The sequence below is a fragment of the Microtus oregoni genome, unplaced genomic scaffold (assembly GCF_018167655.1).
Source record: "Microtus oregoni isolate MIOR12 unplaced genomic scaffold, Mior012 000003F_ref0000135, whole genome shotgun sequence".
Classification (NCBI taxonomy): domain Eukaryota; kingdom Metazoa; phylum Chordata; class Mammalia; order Rodentia; family Cricetidae; genus Microtus; species Microtus oregoni.
The window spans coordinates 3,317,436-3,332,312 of NW_024543062.1; the positions used below are offsets into that span (position 1 = coordinate 3,317,436).

The window sequence follows — 14,877 nt, forward strand, 5'->3', positions numbered from 1 at the left end:
CCAGTCGGCTCCCTCCACCCGCTCCGCCGGCGCTCAGTCCGGCTCCGAGAGCCGCGCGCCCTCCCTCCTCCCCGCCTCCCGGTCCCCTCTGCGCTCCGGGCTTGTATCGCCCTCAGGATCCGGCTCATGGGAGCTGGAGATCGCGGAGGAAACTGCAGGGGTGGGGGACACCTGATAGTCCCTCCTGCACGTCTAAGTAGAAAGGATTATCTGCTGCCTCAGCAAGGGTCTCGCACGACCCCATCACCACCAACACACTAAGACCATCTCAGGAGCCAGGTCTTCCGGTGGAACTGGCCCAGATCCCAGACAGCTGGGACCTAGGAGCCCAGAACGATGCTCCTGTCTCTGACCCCCATCCTTCACTCACTCACCCCAACCTCTGAGAGGACTTGAAGGGCTCTCCAGCACCCCTCCAGCTTTGCCTACCATTCCTGATGTGTGCCTGCTTGTAAGGAAGCCCCAGGAGAGAAACCGAGTCAGGAAAGGCTTGCCCCAGGCCCAAGAAGACCCTAGCTAGAGGATCAGAGCCATATGGACTCCTTACTCTGGCCGGTACGCTGATGACAGCGTCCTGGATAAGTCCTGTTCACAGCCCCACCGGTGCCTTCGGTGCCTCCGGCAGATCCCGGCTCCCCACACAGCCCATCTCGTCCCCACGCGGCGCCCCCTCCCCATTTCCTGTTCCCCGCCCGCCCGCTCCTGATTCCCGGCCTCAGTACCCCCCTGCACGCTCTCTCCGCTCCTCCGCTCCTCGCCAGCAGCTGGGCAATTCACCGAGCATACAAAAGAGTTGACTCAATTCAGTGGCAGAGCAAATCAAGATAAATCCTATAGTGTGTGGGGACCGAAGAAGGAAAGTGAATGAACGCCCATAGCACCATCCAGTCCTGTGTATGGACTGGCCCTGCTCTAGGGTGGCAGGCTGGGTTCCCTCCTGGCCTGGGCACCTACAGGAGCTGGAAGGGGGTGGTGGGCTCTTAGCTACCTTCCCCCTGCCAGGCCTTCAAGCACTGGATGAACTTGGAAATTGAAGACTGTGTGCCTTCCCAGCCCTTGCTGGATAGGACTCCTAGAAAGGGATACCCAACGTAGGCAAAGACTATGTCTTGGAAATGTGTAACTGATAGGATCAGGTTAGACACAGGAGGGCAGCAGGGCCCTTGGGCCATAGATGATGATTGTCATTTCCCCAGCCTGGCCTTCTGTTATTGTCAAAGCCCAGTCTAAGAGCATCAGATAGATAAATACTGCTGGCCTGAATGTTCTAGGCCCTGGCCCATGGACCTGGGATTGGAGGTGGGGGAAACCCTTCCAACACAGCCGTATCTAAAAGGGGCTCCCATCCACTGATCTAAGATTGTCCCTGTGACTTTCCAGTCACTCATGGATGGTACTCTGAGTCTGGTCAGTTCTATGCAGGTGGATAGGAGGAGCCTGACACCCTTGCCATCAGTTCCCCACGGCAAACTCCAAGAGAAGGGGCAAACTCTCCACATCTCTAGGGTTCCCCCTGGCCAAGCATGACCAAAACCCTGCTATAAGTCTGGTGAGTCTAGATATTTAAGGGTGAGAGCTGCTTGTGTACCAGGCACTGCGTTAGCACGTGCCCCCAGGTTCACTCAACTGAACTTTGCTCCTCTGACCCCTTCAACAAAGAACAAGCAAGCTGAGGTTCAGGTCCCCAGAGCGCTATGGACCAATATAGCCCCATCCTCAAGGCGAGTTTGTGACTTCCCAGGGTCACCAGTCTGCAGGAGAGGGAGGAAGGTCCCAGGAGGTCAGCTTAAAGAAGGGGAAACACCAGCACTGATAGATAGCCGTCCTTCCATGATAGGGTCCCCAGGACATCCAATATAGGAGCTTTCAGTTACCGGGGGTGGGGGTGGGGGACATTAGTAAGAGGGTTGGGTTTTCCAGGCCATGCCCCCCAATCTCCAAGCTGCTCCGTTGGTTGTAACCAAGATCCGGGAGTCCCATGGGCCGCCCTTCCCCCGGGACCGGACAGATCGGCCGTTTGCTTGTAAGCCATTAATTCTATCACAGAGACGCCGGCGCCGCCACGCGAGGACATCTGTCAGGGACCCATCGCTGCGCTCCACGCCCCTGCCGCTCCCCAGACCCAGAGCAGCGGGAAAGATGCACCACCTCAGCTCTCCAAGCTCTAAGGTTGTTGAAGCGGGCTCGGAAGCAGTGAACCCGAAGGGGGCGGGGCCACGGCACCCTTGGGACAAAGAGTCCTCCCCCCCCGCCCCCCCCCCCCCCGAACTGTTAGGGGTCTGGGCTCTGCAACCTCTCATTCCAGACCGGAAGATGAACCCGACTCCCTTGTTCCCAAATGCTAGAGCCCACCCAGGTTCTGACCTGAGCTTTGGGGTGAGATGGGGAGAGGGTACAAGGGTACAGAACCCTTCTAATACTTCAGGTCGTGGGAAGGAGACACTATGGGGGGGGGGCAAGAAGACACTGGCTCCTTCCCTCACAGGGAACGGGGTACTTCCTCCCAAACCCTTCCAGGAGCTTCGCAGGCCAGTCTGCTCGCCACAGCCCCTGGGCAGCTGCTGGTGAATGTGTCACTAGTGGGCTACAAGGACTCAAAACTGCTTGAGGGTGATCCCCATTCATGCCTAGCAGAATGGCCTTGGGGACTTTGCACCCATAACCTGGGGTGGGGGGGCATTTGGAGCGCTTGGGTGTCAAGAGGTCGGCCTAGGCTCTTGACCCCGGGTGGTTAACAGTCCAGATCGGGCTGTCTGGAAAGAGAAAAGTTAGGGGAGGGGAAGCTGACACCTCGCGACCTGAGGGGAAAGTGAAAGGAGAGAGGTGGGCTGGAGACGGGATGGGATCCCTGAGAACTGAGAAGGGTCAGCCAAACCCAGCCCAGCGTCTTTCCCAATCCCTACAGGCTCCTGTCACAGGCGCCTGTTAATAACTAGGACTCAGGTCCTTCCAGGGAGCTGGACAGAGCCTGGACACCCAGCTGGGGTGGGGATATGGGTCTTACAATACCCTTCCCAAGACTCTAGCGACTGGAGACCAGTGAGCCGCACGCACGAAATCGAGGCCTCACCACCCACTTTTTCTCCTCCTTGAACTAGGAGCGGAGGTATCCAGACTCAGGGATGCAGCTTCTGGGCCAACTTGGGGCACCTCGGCCATCCCGTGCTCCTCGCAGCAAAGCGACCCCTCTTCCCCGCCCCCAACCTAGACAGCACGCTCAGCAAAGTTTCAGGTCCCGGGTGGTGCTTCCTAATACGAGGAGAGGGGAGGGGTCCCAAGCCCGGGCTCTCCGATCCGCGTAGTCGGGGAGGGAAGTTTGTCCGGCCGGAGCCCGGCAATCGAGAACTTCGGGTGCACCCGCCTAGTGAACGCCGGTGAGTGGGGGGCGCCCTGGAGCCTCGGACTCAAAGCGCTGCATCCGAAACCCCACAGGCTAGGAGGGGACACGGCCCAGATGCAGACACCCAGGGCAGGGTGCGGGGGACTGGGGCAATAGAGGAGACTAGGGCTGTGGGAGCCGTTGGGGACTCCCGCGCCACCCGGGAAGCCGACGAGAGCGCATTCTCCCCGCCCCTCCCCCTCCAGGGGCGGGGACCTGTAGACCCCGCGTCTGCGGCAAAGGGGACCCCCGCCCGCTGCACACCCCTTCCTACCTGAACTGGGCTGAGGCCCCCGGATCTGGAGGCTCAGTCGCCGGCTAACAGAGCGCGCGCGCCCAAGTCCCGGGAGCGCCGCGGCGGCGGCGGCGGCGGCGGCGGTGACTGCCCCTGCTTCCTCCTCCTCTTCCTCCTCGGGGCTCTGGCTGGCTCCAGACAGACCTCCTCCCCCGCCCGCGCTAACGGCCCCTCCCCGAGCCCGCCGGGCTTAGGGATCGGCCTCTCGCCCAGAGTCGAGAGGAGCCTGCGGGAGCCGGGCTGCGGCGCTCACTGCGTCAAGAACCGGGGACCGAGCGATCGGAGCAGCCCCGGACCCGCCGGGCAGGCGGGGCGGCCGCGGCGCCGGCGACGCCGAAGGGGCCGGGAGGCTCCGGCTTTCGAGCTCGGGAGCGGGCGCGGCGGCAGCGGCCGCGGCGACGCGAGGCGGTGGTTCATTTTGTGAGCGCGAGGCAGGTCGGACGTGGGAGCTGCGCGGGGAGGGGACCCAAGCAGGGGCGGGGGCCGCTGCATGTTCATCGGTGGCCCGGGGAGGGGGCCAGGGCTCCCGGAGAGGAAGTTGGCTGGAGCTGTGGGGACATCTCAGGACGCCGATACAGCCTCTTCTCCTTTTCCTGGCCCTGCCGGCATCCCCTGTCCGTGCCCCAGGCCACTGAACCGCGCCTTGGAGCCCAAGTCCTCCCGAGTGTCATGGGGTCGGGACCCCTCGTGGCGAAGGGAGGTGGGTATGAGAAACGGGGATGTGCACGCACGTACAGTCACGGCTGTGCACACACTCGCACCCGCACGAAGCCATGTAGAAGTTGACCCCGAAGTCAGACCCTGGGTAAGCGCGTGTGTCACAGCACCACCCGCAGGGACGGTTGTTTCACCGGGCAGGCGGCGGGGGAGGAGAATAGGAGGTGGTACAAGGTTGTGTGGCCCTCTGAGACGTAACATCCCTTCTTCCCACCAGGGACTTGCTCTCCCCCTAAGGTCACCGACCCAGTTCACAGTCCCTTCCCTCTGAATCGCTTGCCGCCACCCCCTTGGACTGAGAGACCTGGAGGCGTGAGATCAGCCCGGCACCTTCCCATTCCCGGAAGGTTCCGAGTGGTGGATTCCCCTCCTACTAGCCTCTTTCCCGATTCTCTGGAGATCCAAGTCGTCTCTCTGGGGTCTCTGGGCCCCAGGCAGTTCACCCCACCCCCTCATTATTCCCAGAACACTGGCAGAGCCGGTCCCTAGATCTCCCACTCCCCACCGCGCCCCTTCCCCAGCCAGGAGCTTTGGCGTTGGATTGAAATTCAAAATCAAGTTCAAGAGCGCCCTCGCCGGGCTAAGGCCTTGCGCGCAGCTTCCGAGCCTCCGTGCGCTTGTGGAGCTAGAGGACCCCCTTGGGCAGAGAGCCTCGACCCTTTTGGACCCCACCTCCTCACCGCAAGAGCCGGGCTCCGGGGAGCAGCCCAGACTAGACAGGGCGAGGAGCCTGGAGCCGAAACGCGCGGCCAGATACACAAGCAAGGAGCAAGGGAATGCTAGGGACTGGGACCCGAACCCGGGGCGTTCATCCTGGACCTCTGGCCGTGCTGCCCCAACCCTCACACCGTTCCCATGCTCAGACGCGACCAGAGGACAAGGATAGGTACCCCCGGATTCAGGGCCGGTGGCTTGTCCTGCGACTCTCCTGCAAGTCATAAACTCCATTGAGCCTGTGACACCTGGCAGGCAGTCCACACTTGGCGGGACCCTAGGCCTCACCCAGTACACCTTTCATTTGGAACACAGGGGAAGAGCGAGATCCCAGTTGAGGCCTAAATTAGAGGAAGGTCTGCCCTTCCCCTTCCGGTGGATTCTTGGACACGGAGTATGACAATCAAGGACAGAGCTGTTCAGTCTACCCTTGCTTGGGGCACTCAGACCTCAAGAGAACCAGACTGGGACTGAAGTTCCAAAGACCAGGGTCTTAAGGTCTGTCTTGTTGCACCCCTCAGAGCCTAGCTGTTAGTAACCTAGACAGGTGTAACCGCTCCTCCCTCCCCAGCATTCTAGGAACCATCCCTGCTCTTAGCCAGTACTTACTGTCTGCATGCCCACCCTCAACTCCCACCACACACACAGAGTTCTTTAAGATGTTGGGGAAAAAAGATACCATTGGGGCTTGGTTGGGCAGCATGATGCACCCAAAAAAAATTCAGGCACTCCTCAAGCTGGGAAGGGTAGGCCACAAAGCTGACCCCAGGTCAGAGCCAAAGGGAAGAGGTGGGAGGGAGGCTGGCTTCAGCTAGCTTTCTCCTAGTGAGAGCCCTGGCTCTCTCAACTGCACCCACCCCCACACACACTCCATAGTCCCCTCTCCCATTCTCTTGACACTTGTCATCAGCAGACATATGGACCCCAGAGCATCTCACAATGTGGACATGATGTGTGCCTCACACACACGTTTGCAGAGAAGCCTAATACCTCCTAGTGGGCACACGCTATAATTTATCCCCAAGCTCACCCTCATGAAGAATATCAGTCCTGGCAGGAAACACAAGAACTCCACGAACTACACACACACACACACACAGACACACACACACACACAGGGAGAGAGAGAGAGAGAGAGAGAGAGAGAGAGAGAGAGAGAGAGCCCCACTGAGAAGCTGCGGAGGAGGGCCAGTGAAGCCCATCACCAAGGCATACCCGTACCCCACTCTGTTCCTGGGTCACACATACCCCCGGGTCCAGAGGGTGCCTTCGGGGTACGTGAGCTTATATACTGGACCTGCAAAAGTCATTCTCAGGAATGCAGATGTACCAGCTGTTTATAGTGTGGTCTATCAGACTGGGTCCCAACAAAGAAAAGGAAGCACCCCTCACCCCTCCCCTTTGACCTCTTCGCCATCTCCATCTCCTTCTTTTTTTTCTTCATCAACTTCCTCTCTTCCTCCTCTGTGTCCTTCTACAGGCTCTCCCTCTGTAGCCCAGGCTAGCCTGGGACTCCAGTGCCCTGCCTCAGCTCCCTGAGTGTGAGCCAGCAGGCCCAGTTTACCCTTGGCGTGTATTTATCTGCCCCCACACAGGCTGCTGCACACACCTGCTTATACCCTCACCCCACCCCCACCCCACACAGGCCTAGAACTGATTTAGAAGAATGGGTTCAGCTCTTCCACTGGACAGATGTGGGACACCCATTTCTGCTGACTCAGCAGAGAAAGGCCCAGCCCGGCGGTTGGGTGGGGGGAGGGGGAGTGACTTTATATCCACTGAGTCAGTGAGATCTTATTTCTACAGAAAGCTGAGAAGTATGAAGGGACCATTCCACATGCTCCCAAAGGAAGTGACGCCTAGAGGAAAACAGACAATCCCATCTATACCCAGACGTCACAGTGACATCCACAACCCCCAAAAGACACCAAAGCCACAAAAGAAACACTAGTCATTTTCCCCTTATATAAAGAGCTCTTACAAATCAACAAGAAAAACGTGACAAAGATGTAGAGTGGGCAGAGAAAGCAAACAGAAAAGGGAGAAGGCCTCTCAACAAATGAGAAGTCACCACGTTTAACAGAATGCAAATGAAAGCCCGACATGACTTTTCCCTCCCAAACTGGCAAAGGTTAGACAGTTTCCAGCCACTCTGAGGTCACAGTATAGGAAAGCAGATGCTACGGGAACTCAAGAGAGGACGTCAGGATTCCAAAGCCACACACCCTTGGACCTGGCATTTTCTTCTAGGAATGTGCCCTCTAGATGCTTGTCACGAATGGGAAAAGTGATATATGCCTCTGTGCATGATTGTTTGCTGAGGCACTCTGACAGCAGCAGATTGGAGGTGTCCTAAATAGCCACAGAGGAGGGACAGTGTATATGCATCACAGCACAGGCAGCAGAGCAGTGCAGCCAATAGAGGGACCGGACTCTCTGAACCCAGTTCCTCTCACTTGTTCACATATTTATTTTCTTGTGCTGGGGACTGAAGCCAAGGACTTGCATGTGCTAAACAAACACACTACCACTGAGCCCTTCGCTGGGAATTCTAGACAATTATTCTACCGCTGAGCCACACCCCAGCACCTCACTGGGGGATTCTAGGCGGGTGCTCTACCACTGAGCCACACCCCAGCCCCTCACTGGGGGATTCTAGGCAGGGGCTCTACCACTGAGCCACACCTCAGCCCCTCACTGGGGGATTCTAGGCAGGGGCTCTACCACTGAGCCACACCCCAGCCCCTCACTGGGGGATTCTAGGCAGGAGCTCTGCCACTGAGCCACACCCCAGACCCTCACTGGGGGATTCTAGGCAGGTGTTCTACCACTGAGCCACACCCCAGCCCCTCACTGGGGGATTCTAGGCAGATGCTCTACCACTGAGCCACACCCCAGCCCCTCACTGGGGGATTCTAGGCAGGTGCTCTACCACTGAGCCACACCCCAGCCTCTCACTGGGGGATTCTAGGCAGGTGCTCTACCACTGAGCCACACCCCAGGGAAGGACAGTAATTTTTGCTGTGTGCAGGGATTACTTCTCTAGCCAGTTCCTGTAGCGATCTGTGGCCAGGGTTGGGAGGGAGGAGCAGATAAAGAGATTTCATTTTTAAAATTATTCTTCAGTCAGGCATGGTGTGCAGATCTTTAATCCCGGTCCTCGGGAGGCAGCCACAAGTGGATCTCCATGAGTTCAAGGCCAGCCTGGTCTACATAGGGAGCTCAAGGTCTCCCAGGGTGACACGGTGACCCTATCTCAAAAAAAAAATCATCATGCATATTTACAGACAGCAAATGCAGAATTCTGGGTTCGGCTGTGACACAGGGCTGAGTTTTTGATTTTTGTATAAATTATGTTTATTTATTGAAGGAGGCACCTGTCATGGGGTTGTGTAGTGGTCAGAGGACAGCTTGCAGGAGTTGGTTTTTGGCTTGCACTGTGTGGGTCCAGGAGATATCAAACTCTGGTTGTCTTTAGTGGTTGAGCCATCTCACTGCTCACAGTGCTGCGAGTCCTGACCTTGTGGACATGCAGGGCAACTTCCATCTTGGTGACCATACTAATGAGTGCCACCACCCCCAAAATAGAACTGATGCCCCTGGTGGTTCTACTCAATTGTTGTTCAGACTTCTCCATTCATAACAAATTCAAATACAAATAATGAAAATGAAGACTCCTCGGCTGTGCCTTCTCTATCCTCATCCCCGTGGGTAATCGGGTCATAGGGGACAAGACCAAAGTTCATGGGATGATCATGTGACGATGCTCCAGTAAGGAAACCTCATGTATACACCTTGAGGGGCTGGGACTCAGCAGATAAAAGGGTTTGCCACCAAACGTGACCTGAGTTCTATCACCAAAACCCACAGTGGAAGGAGAGAACCAATTCCTGAAACTTGTCCTCTGACCCCCACACATATAAATGGTAGACACACACACACACACACACACACACGAGCGTGAACACCACATACACAGCGTTGTGTGGCCAGCCACACCATTATCTAACTTCAGAACGTGTCGCCAACCAAAAAGCAAATCCTGTACAACTATTACCAACCCCAGATGACTCATCTCCCTGTTTTTTTAATTCTGTGGATTTGACTGTTCTGGGTCCTCACTAAGAACGGAATCATTTGCTGTGTGGTCCCCTGCAACTGGCTTGTTTAACTGACCGTTATGATTTTTGAGGCTCACACCCAGTCAAGCAAGTACCAATGTCCATTTCTTTTCCTTGCTGAGTAATACTCCACTATGTGGATATACCCCACTTTTTATCCATCTGTGTCAAATGAGAGACACTTGGTTTCTGCTCTGGGCTTATAGTGGGTAGAGGAACATTTTTACACAGTTTTGTGTGGACACATGATCTCATTTTCCCAGAGTATACCTAGCCCTTGGACCGTCCACAACTTTGTGTTCGACCTTCTGAAGAACCCTAGCCTTTCCCAGCGGGCCCAGCACTTTCCACACCTCCACACCCAGCCAACATTTCCCTGTCATCTGCGATGATGGCCATCCTAGAGGATGGGGAGTCTGTCCTGTCTCATTAGGACCGCGATTTGCATTTCCCCCATTGGCTATTGATGTTGAGAATTTTTCTGTGTGTGAATGGAAATTTGAATAAATTCTTTGGATAAATGCATATTCATCTTTGTGCCCATTTTAAAATCAGGATGTTTATCTTATTATTATTGAGTTGTCAGAGTTCTTTACATAGTTTAGACCCAAGTCCCTCATTAGCACATCACTTGCAAGTGTCTTCTCTGTCCCTGTGGGTTGTTTGTCTGCATGAGAGCTGTCTGCAGCTCAGAGAATTTGAATTTTAATAAAGACCATATTTCTTTTAATTTCTTGACTTCTTGGTGACACTTTTGAGCACCCTTTTCTTAAGATGAAGATTTGCTCCTATGTTCTCCTCAAGGTTGTATGTGTATCTGTGGGGGGAGGGAGGGGCTGGAGCTTACCATATAGGCTAGGTTGCCTGGTAGTGATATTTGTTTTTCCTCTCTCTCTCTCTCTCTCTCTCTCTCTCTCTCTCTCTCTCTCTGTCTCCTTCCCTTCCTTCCTTCCTTCCTTCCTTCCTTCCTTCCTTTCTTTTTGGTTTTCTGAGTTTCTGAGACAGGGTTTCTCTGTGTAGCCCTAGTTGTTCTGGAACTTGCTCTGTAGATTAGGCTGGCCTTGAACTCAGAGATGGTCTGCCTCTGCCTTGAGTGCTGGGATTAAAGGCGTGTGCCACCACCAACTGGCCAGTGCTGGAATTTCAAATGTGCTCTGCTATATCTGGCTTTTTTACATGGCTTCTGGGAATCAAACTCAGGTTCTTGTGCTTATGAGGCCAGCAATTTACTGACTGAGCCACCTCCCCAGCCCTCTGCTAAACTTTTTACAGTTTTAGCTTTTTTGTTTACATCCATGCTTCATTTTGAGCTATTTTTTAAAGACGTGTGTGTGTGTGTGTGTGTGTGTGTGTGTGTGTGTGTGTGCATGTGTGTGGTATATGTGTGTGTGTGCTGTCTACATGTATATCTATGCACCACATATTCCTGGTGCCCATAGAGCCCAGAAGAGGGTATCAGATCCCCTGGAACTGGAGTTATAGACAGTTGTAAGCCTTATATGGATGCTAGGAACTGAAACCAGGTTCAATACAAGAGCAACAAGTGCTCTTAACTACTGAATCAGCTCTCCAGCCTCCCAGCCCTATTTTTATTTACTTAATCACTTATTTATCATGTGTGTGTGCACACATGTACATGTGTGTGTGTCTGTGTGTAGGACATAAGTCAACTTACACATTGTTCCTCAAGTGCGATTCAGTTTTGTCTTTTCTTTTTTGTTGATTTGTTTTTGAGATGGGGTCTCGCTGTGTAGTCTTAGCTATTCTGGAACGTTCTATATAAGCCAGGCTGGTCTCAAAGTCATAGAAATCCACCAGCCAAGTGTTGGGATTAAAAAATGGGCCACCACAGCCAAACCATCTTATCCTCTGAGAAAGCCTCTTATTGGCCAAGTACACTAGCAGACAGCCCAGCACTGGGGTTCTAAGCTCCTGCCACCACACCCGCCTGTTTGACGTGAGTTCTCAGGACTGAACTCGGGTCCTGGTCTTCTGCAGCACGTGCTTCCCAATGGAGCTGTCTTGCCAGCTGCACCCACCCAGTCCCCCTATTGCTTCTTATTTCCAGACAAGGCTCTCTGAGTAGCCCAGGCTGGATGGCAGAGATGACAAACCCACATCACCGCCTGACTGTCTCACCCTTAACTCAGAAATTCTTCTGACAAAGAACATGGGATTATGGCCTATTGCACTGTTCGCTGGTGGCTTTCCCCGCTTCTCTCCTTACCTCTGTCTCTCAGGCTATCCACCTCTCCCCAGGTGGATGGGTTGCTCACACCAGCGCCCTTCACAACTCAGAATGTGGAGAACTGGGGCCACCATCCCATCCAACCAAAGTTTGCTTAATGCAGGACAGTGGGACACAAGAAGAGATTGAGAAAGGGATGCTGTACCTAATGCCTGGGGCTTTCAGGTCCTGCAAGGTGGGCAGGGCAGGCCAGGGCTGGGAAGAGACCGGGCAGGACTGGGCAGGTACCCTCTTTATGCCCCCCACTATCTCATTGCATTTTGAAGGGTGAGATTGCTCTCCTTAGAGGTGAAGGTGAAGCCCCCAGAGTAAGACCCGTTACCTGATCCCAGACATTCATTTCAATTCCAACCCTGATGGTTCTGAATGAGAAGGTAACAAAAGTGACATCTTGCAAGCTTTTAAGTAGACGGGGTCCAGAGGTCCTTAATTTCTTAAAAACGACATCAGGCAAGCAGGGTTCCTACCAAGGAGGGGGACAAAAGAGGAGCCTAGGAGCAGGGGAGGGGCTAGGGCTTTCAGTCATGTGGACCAAGGATTTCTAGATCCTAGATGGAAGGGTTGTTGCTGTCCCCATAAATGTGGCTTTAGACACACTGAACATCCCCTGCTTTCCTTACAACAGATGCTTCAGGCAGCTTCTCTCTGGACTTTTCGCAGGGATCTCCTCGGGGATCACCCTTGTCTGGCTATCACTGGCAGTCCTGCACACAGTAGGTACTCACAATAGCCGCAGACAGTAAGCACTCCTGCTGAGTACCCTGCCCAGAGGCATGCTCAACCTTCAGCCTGTGCCTGGTGACAAACACCGGGTCTGGCTTCACTCGTGCTGGCAAGGGAAGAGGAAGAGAGACTCTGGGAACTTCCCCAGCTCCAATCGTATGTGTGCTAGTGCATGTCTGCCATGTGTGTGCATGTGAGCATGTCTGGATGCCTGCATATGTGTGTGTATCTGTGCACTGGAGCCCTGTGTTGGTGTATACATGTGCGCATATACATATATGTGTGATATACCTTGTATGTGGACACACTGGTGTTGGGGCCTCCATGTGTATGTTGCAGATGTGCATGCAAGTGCATGCAGAGTACTTGTGTGTGCTGGATGCCTATGAGTGTGATGTGTGTTCAGTGTGCCCTGTGCATGTGTGTGCTGCATGATTTTGTGCAAGGTATGTGCACACATGTGTGTACATGTCTTCAGGGTGCCTTGTGAAGCTGTGCACATGCGTATGCAACGCATGTATGTATACATGCATTGCAGGGTGCTTACATGCATGATTCAAGTATAACATTTGCATATGTGTACATCCACATGATATAAATATCAGTGTGTGTGCATATATGTACACATGCATCCACACTATTGTCCACTAACAGTCGAGCTTCAAACTCCCCTTACATAGGCTACAAAGGGGAGTAGGTGCATGACCAGGTGCAGGGCTCTGTGGAAGAACACAGTGCTAGGTTAACATCACCAGAGGCTGGCAGCCTTCGGAGAATGGACCTTGACACACCTAGGCCTGTGCCAATGCTCTGGAGGGCACTATAACAGGGTGCTACACATTGCCAATGCAGCAGAAGGGTGTCTATGCACAGCTGAAAGCAGACTCACAGACAAGGTGTGTGAGGGCCAAGTTGCCTCCCAGGCAGGCTATGGGGGAGCACCCTGCCTCACCTCCCTTCCCGGTTAACAGCTGTGGCTGGCTTTCTGTGGCTGCCAGCTTTCTTCCTTACCATGTCTTCTGGGTCCAGATTTTCCCTTCTCTTAAAGACACTGTCACAATGGATTAGGGTCACCCCAATGACCTCATTTAGCCTTGTTCACCTCTGTAAAGATTGTGCTCAGTAATGTCTCACTCCGAAGTCTGGGAAGTTGGCACACTGCCATGTAACACACGGAGTCCACGACAGCCCATCTCTCTTAACTCACCAGCCCAGAAAGGGAATCTCATTCATCTGTGCTTCAAAGGGAAGCTGAAACTCAGAGATGTCAAGCTATTGACCCACAATCACCCAGCCTGGAAAATGATATTACTTGTAACCTGGAGGCACTACAAAGGGAGAGACACATTATATCCAGGACAACCCAAGGGGCTTCCTGGGAGATGTTTGGTTTAGGCATTATATGTTCCATGGGATTTTTATTGTTTGAAAAAGTAGAGGGACAATTCTGAAGACATCTTCCTCCCAATTTTGGGGGACCCCTTCAAGCTTTCAGTCCTATTCTTGTAACTACTACCCAGAGGCTCTTGGCCAAAGTAGCTCATCACTGCAGGATTCCGGGCAGTTGCTTTACCACTGAGCCACACCCCAGCCCCTCACTGGGGGATTCTAGGCAGGTGCCTTTCCACTGAGTCACACCCCAGCCCCTCACTGGGGGATTCTAGGCAGAGGCTCTACCACTGAGCCACACCAGCTCCTCACTAGGGAAGTCTAGGCAGAGGCTCTACCACTGAGCCACACCCCAGCCTCTCACTGGGGGATTCTAGGCAGGGGATCTACCACTGAGCCACACCCCAGCCCCTCACTGGGGAAGTCTAGGCAGGGGCTCTACCACTGAGCCACACCCCAGCCTCTCACTGGGAGATTCTAGGCAGGTGCTTTACCACTGAGCCACACCCCAGCCCCTCACTGGGGGGTTCTAGGTGGACATTCTACCACTGAATGACATCCTAGGCTTCTTTTCACTGCTTCTTTTGAGATGGAGTCTCACTAAGTTGCTCAGGCTGGTCTTGAACTGTGGCACCTCCTGAGTTCTGGGATCCACAGGCTCCAGCAAACCTTCCTGCCCCATACTATGCAGCCCTGCAGTCTCTTCCCACTCACCCTCTCAGGCGAGCATGAGTGGGTCTCCTCTTGCCACATGTGCCCACATCTTTCCCACTTCTGGTTCACTACCAAGACCCCTAGCGCTGTCCTGGCAGCGGCCAGTGTCACCCTACCTGAGCAGACCTTTCAGAGAGGTGTCTCTGCTGGGAAAATCCCCGAAGCCCCTTGCATAAACATTATTTTCCTTGGGGTTCAAGGCATTCTTCGGCCAGTTCCCACCCCCTCCTCGGGACCAAGCATCCACTTCTCAGCCTGCACGCTGCTCGACAGATGTGTTGAAGTCTGTCCACCCACTCCTTCCCACCCCAGTTCCATTTGCTAGGTTAGGGAACTGAGACAAAGATGTCAAAACAATGTCAGTCTGGCCACGCCGCCAGTGGTTGGCAGGGCTGGGATTTAAGGCCATGTTTCAGCTGAGTCCTATCCCCATTTGGGGCCCTTGACCCTGCTGTGGCCATGATGGCTGCTCAGCCATTTTTGTTTCTCCCGTTCACAAGGCTCCTATGGCTGTGGCCTTCACAATGTGCAGGAGGACGACCCTATGGATCCTGGCCAGCCCTTTGAAGAACACAGA

General features: G+C 54.3%; 1 protein-coding gene across 3 annotated transcripts in view; it reads right to left on the reverse strand.

The window, feature by feature from the left end:
* The window catches only part of Elfn1 (extracellular leucine rich repeat and fibronectin type III domain containing 1), a 64,394-nt gene extending 60,545 nt beyond the window's left edge, over positions 1 to 3,849 (reverse strand). For 2 of the 3 annotated variants that reach the window (XM_041646321.1, XM_041646310.1), the window contains exon 1: positions 3,654 to 3,849. The gene's annotated coding sequence lies outside the window, so the exon portion shown is untranslated. Of the gene's footprint in view, positions 1 to 547; positions 638 to 3,653 lie in introns of those variants that run through there. The other variant, XM_041646318.1, reaches the window with a different exon arrangement.
* Between the last annotated feature and the right edge of the window lie 11,028 nt (positions 3,850 to 14,877).